Source organism: Bufo gargarizans, unplaced genomic scaffold, assembly GCF_014858855.1.
Source record: "Bufo gargarizans isolate SCDJY-AF-19 unplaced genomic scaffold, ASM1485885v1 original_scaffold_1715_pilon, whole genome shotgun sequence".
In the NCBI taxonomy this organism is placed as follows: Eukaryota; Metazoa; Chordata; class Amphibia; order Anura; family Bufonidae; genus Bufo; species Bufo gargarizans.
The window spans coordinates 10,996-17,061 of record NW_025334478.1 but is presented as its reverse complement, the minus strand read 5'-3'; positions in this window follow the sequence as shown (position 1 = coordinate 17,061).

Genomic DNA, 6,066 nt, shown 5'->3' with positions numbered 1-6,066 from the left:
TATATGAGGGTGGTGCGGTCTGTGGTGTATTATATGAGGGTGGTGCGGTCTGTGGTGTATTATATGAGGGTGGTGCGGTCTGTGGAGTATTATATGAGGGTGGTGCGGTCTGTGGAGTATTATATGAGGGTGGTGCGGTCTGTGGAGTATTATATGAGGGTGGTGCGGTCTGTGGAGTATTATATGAGGGTGGTGCAGTCTGTGGAGTATTATATGAGGGTGGTGCAGTCTGTGGAGTATTATATGAGGGTGGTGCAGTCTGTGGAGTATTATATGAGGGTGGTGCGGTCTGTGGAGTATTATATGAGGGTGGTGCGGTCTGTGGAGTATTATATGAGGGTGGTGCGGTCTGTGGAGTATTATATGAGGGTGGTGCGGTCTGTGGAGTATTATATGAGGGTGGTGCGGTCTGTGGAGTATTATATGAGGGTGGTGCAGTCTGTGGAGTATTATATGAGGGTGGTGCGGTCTCTGGAGTATTATATGAGGGTGGTGCGGTCTGTGGAGTATTATATGAGGGTGGTGCGGTCTGTGGAGTATTATATGAGGGTGGTGCGGTCTGTGGAGTATTATATGAGGGTGGTGCAGTCTGTGGAGTATTATATGAGGGTGGTGCGGTCTGTGGAGTATTATATGAGGGTGGTGCGGTCTACGGTGTAATGAATCAAAGTGGTGTGGTCTGTGGAGTATTATATGAGGGTGGTGCGGTCTGTGGAGTATTATATGAGGGTGGTGCGGTCTGTGGAGTATTATATGAGGGTGGTGCAGTCTGTGGAGTATTATATGAGGGTGGTGCGGTCTGTGGAGTATTATATGAGGGTGGTGCGGTCTGTGGAGTATTATATGAGGGTGGTGCGGTCTGTGGAGTATTATATGAGGGTGGTGCGGTCTGTGGAGTATTATATGAGGGTGGTGCAGTCTGTGGAGTATTATATGAGGGTGGTGCAGTCTGGAGTATTATATGAGGGTGGTGCGGTCTGTGGAGTATTATATGAGGGTGGTGCGGTCTGTGGAGTATTATATGAGGGTGGTGCGGTCTGTGGAGTATTATATGAGGGTGGTGCAGTCTGTGGAGTATTATATGAGGGTGGTGCAGTCTGTGGAGTATTATATGAGGGTGGTGCGGTCTGTGGAGTATTATATGAGGGTGGTGCGGTCTGTGGAGTATTATATGAGAGTGGTGCGGTCTACTGTGTATTATATGAGAGTGGTGCGGTCTACTGTGTATTATATGAGAGTGGTGCAGTGTATTAGATGACCCATATCAGGGTGTACGGTGTACTGTACAAGGGATGGTGTTATTATAGGATGGTGCAGTGTATTAGATGACCCATATCAGGGTGTACTGTACAAGGGATGGTGTTATTATAGGGGGGTGCAGTGTATTAGATGACCCATATCAGGGTGTACAGTGTACTATACAAGGGATGCTGTTATTATAGGGCGGTGCAGTGTATTAGATGACCCATATCAGGGTGTACGGTGTACTGTACAAGGGATGGTGTTATTATAGGGCGGTGCAGTGTATTAGATGACCCATATCAGGGTGTACGGTGTACTGTACAAGGGATGGTGCTATTATAGGGGGGTGCAGTGTATTAGATGACCCATATCAGGGTGTACGGTGTACTGTACAAGGGATGGTGTTATTATAGGGTGGTGCAGTGTATTAGATGACCCATATCAGGGTGTACGGTGTACTGTACAAGGGATGGTGTTATTATAGGGGGGTGCAGTGTATTAGATGACCCATATCAGGGTGTACGGTGTACTGTACAAGGGATGGTGTTATTATAGGGTGGTGCAGTGTATTAGATGATCCATATCAGGGTGTACGGTGTACTGTACAAGGGATGGTGTTATTATAGGGGGGTGCAGTGTATTAGATGACCCATATCAGGGTGTACAGTGTACTATACAAGGGATGCTGTTATTATAGGGCGGTGCAGTGTATTAGATGACCCATATCAGGGTGTACGGTGTACTGTACAAGGAATGGTGTTATTATAGGGTGGTGCAGTGTATTAGATGACCCATATCAGGGTGTACGGTGTACTGTACAAGGGATGGTGCTATTATAGGGGGGTGCAGTGTATTAGATGACCCATATCAGGGTGTACGGTGTACTGTACAAGGGATGGTGTTATTATAGGGTGGTGCAGTGTATTAGATGACCCATATCAGGGTGTACGGTGTACTGTACAAGGGATGGTGTTATTATAGGGGGGTGCAGTGTATTAGATGACCCATATCAGGGTGTACGGTGTACTGTACAAGGGATGGTGTTGTTATAGGGCGGTGCAGTGTATTAGATGACCCATATCAGGGTGTACGGTGTACTGTACAAGGGATGGTGCTATTATAGGGGGGTGCAGTGTATTAGATGATCCATATCAGGGTGTACGGTGTACTGTACAAGGGATGGTGTTATTATAGGGTGGTGCAGTGTATTAGATGACCCATATCAGGGTGTACGGTGTACTGTACAAGGAATGGTGTTATTATAGGGTGGTGCAGTGTATTAGATGACCCATATCAGGGTGTACGGTGTACTGTACAAGGGATGGTGTTATTATAGGGGGGTGCCGTGTATTAGATGACCCATATCAGGGTGTACGGTGTACTGTACAAGGGATGGTGTTATTATAGGATGGTGCAGTGTATTAGATGACCCATATCAGGGTGTACGGTGTACTATATGTAACGGACCGTTTCAGCAGACAAGGGGTTAAAGTCCGTTTAGGCGATATGCCCCTTTCCGAGAGACAGGCACAGCTACTGCAGAACACCAACCTCCCGAACTGGATACAAAATAGCACTCCAAACTGGAACCTCACGAATAGCTGTCAGTCAGACGAACAGGAAAAGCGTACAATCAGCTTACACTCCTGGCAATCAGTCTCCAACAGCATACAGGGAATCCCCCCAATAACGAGACAAGGCTCCGTGTTGAGGGTCAGCAGTGCTCTCACTGTACTTCAAGTACAGCCTCTTTTATTGATAAAAAACCAAACATAGTACTGCCCACAGGGTTTTGAAATCCAACCAATCAGTAATTCACAACACACACAATGTAAATACAGCAACCAATCGTTCCCGCCCCCTAGAGGACCAGAAGAGAGACTGCGACACAGAACAGATACAACATATCCCCACAATGCATCATGGTTTCCTCCCCTCTGTCCCGGAGACAACCGAGGGCAATCCAATTATCTCTCGGGACAAAGGGGAGATCACCAATACACATGTGGAGACAACAGGACAGGAATCACCACCCAAACACACAATGGCACACCCCCACAGCAAACACAGACATTTAACATATCCCCAGATAGCTCAAGTCTGAGTGCATATCATTAGGTGAATGGCACTCAGAATACACGAATACAATAATATTAGCTATCTGGGTGCCCTCACATAACATACAATTTAACCGAACGCATAATAACATAAAATACAATTCTACAGACAGATTTAAGCTGTGCGGCCGGTCTGTCTTCTCCTTTACAGTTACTATGGGCCATAATCCTGAGGCAAGAGGCCTTCAAACAGCCCCCTCCAAAACCCAGTGGCGAGGTTGGTTTCGCCACACATCTCCCCCCCAGGGAAGACTAACCAGATACCTGACCTCACGCCGGTCGGTACCTGAGTTAGTCTGGCAGCCCACCCACAACCCAATACTGGACCTGCTGAATTTAGTAGCCTGTCTCTGTCCAGTGAATCCACCAAGGTTATATTGGTAGCTGGTACTCCCGGTCTCTGAGTTGCTCCCTGGCTTGGAGTGGAGGTTGCTTTGTGGGCAGGGATCAGCGGGACTCTGCCCTAGTGCCAGCGTTACCACGGAAGAAGCCTGGTTGGAGTCTGGTTGTTGGAGGGGGAGACCGACTGTCTCTACCCCCTGTGCTGTAAGTGCAGAGACCACGGTCCCATCTGCACAGTTGTGGGGCTTACTGTCTCCCCCTGGTGCGTTAAGCTGCCGCTGGGGAGAGGGGGTAACGAGCTCCTCTCCCATACATACTTCCAGCCGCTGGGGAGGGCGACCGACCGCCTCCGCTCCCAATACAGTGTCCTGCTGCTGGGGAAAGGAGACTGGGCTCTCTATTCCCTGTAGGGCACTCTGCCGCTGGGGACAGGACCGACGGTCTCTGCCCCCTGTAACTCCGCCTGCCGCTGCGGAATGGAGACTCGGCTCCCAATTTCCAAAAAATCATGCTGCTGCTGCTGGGGGGCAGGAACAACTACCTCTGCCCCCTGTAACTCAGCCTGCCGCTGGGGAGGGAGGCCGCTGCTCTCCCCTCCCTGCACTTCACACTGCCGCTGGGGAATGAAGACTGGGCTCCCAATTCCCTGCAGGACCTGTGGAGAGACCTCGGTCCCATCTCTACCGGCCACCTGGGGTCCTTCCCAGTAACACTCTACAATATCTGCCCAGCTGAATGGGTCTGGATCTGGGTCTGTCACCTTACCGTCCTGCTGAGCCTTCTCAATGGAGTGGAAGAGATCTCGGTAGTCCTGCTCCAGTTCCCACTCCAGGGTTGCTAGGTGAGCCAGGTCTTTCTCTACCTCATGGGGGTCATCCCACTCATGCCTAGCCTCCCTCTCATAGAAAATGTCCTGAAGTCTGGACTGTGCAGGGCTCCCGAAGTCAGGCTCTGCAAAGGACTCCCATAACAAGCCAGGACCATCAAACTCCTCTCCCTCTGGCTTGTCATGCTCAGCTGTCCAGGGTATATACTGTGCCACATACCACCAAAGCGCCTGGTAGGCATCCTCCAGCCATAGCTCCTGCCATACCCGGTGCTGTAGTTCTATCACCCATTCCTCCAGGGGCTGCTCTCCCAGGAAGGACATCCGCAGGGCCACTTGCTTCTGCAACCGCTGCTCTTCACTGGGGAGACTCTCACCTCGCTGGTATTGTACATTATCCAGGGCCTGGTACCAGATGCCTTTCCTTAATGCATCCCGGCCATCCAGGTCCTCCTCCTCGTATAACACTGCTGGTTCCATCCTGGTGCTTTTAGGGTCGCTGTACTGGGACATGCGTTGCCCTTAAATTGTAGAATCCAAAGAAATGGTGTCTCCTGTAGCTGTCCTTCTGGCTGTAGGAACGATCCCACTGCTGCCACCAATGTAACGGACCGTTTCAGCAGACAAGGGGTTAAAATCCGTTTAGGCGATATGCCCCTTTCCGAGAGAGAGGCACAGCTACTGCAGAACACCAACCTCCCGAACTGGATACAAAATAGCACTCCTAACTGGAACCTCGCAAATAGCTGTCAGCAGGCGAACAGGAAAAGCATACAATCGGCTTACACTCCTGGCAATCAGTCTCCAACAGCATACAGGGAATCCCCCCAATAACGAGACAAGGCTCCGTGTTGAGGGTCAAGCAGTGCTCTGAAGTGCTGGCACACCCAGCCTGGTTTTTATTAGTTGTTGCAGATACAACACATCCCCACAATGCATCATGGTTTCCTCCCCTCTGCCTGGGAGACGACCGAAGACAATCCAATTCTCTCTCAGGACAAAAGGGAGATCGCCAATACACATGTGGAGACAACAGGACAGACATCACCACCCGAAACACACAATGGCACACCCCCACAGCAAACACAGACATGTAACATATCCCCAGATAGCTCAAGTCTGAGTGCATATCATTAGGTGAATGGCACTCAGAATACACAAATACAATACTATTAGCTATCTGGGTGCCCTCACATAACATACAATTTTTTTTTTTTTTAAATTTCATTTATTTATAATTTTCTTCTTCTCATTAAAAACATGACATAAATGGGAATTAACCATTACAGAAATACATATATATACCATCATAAATTGCAAAAGGATATCATAACAATACAAATATACACCATTATACAAAGTCATGTCATAACAGTTTATCCCCTTCATTTTAACTTTTAGAAAAACCTCATAACAAAGATAGCTTCCCCCCCCCCCTCCCATCCCCAACCCCCCCTCACCTCCTCCCTCCCCTCCACCCTTTTTGGTTGTCTTGGGAGTATCCCAATGGCCTTTCCTTTCAGTAACCTCATTTTAGAG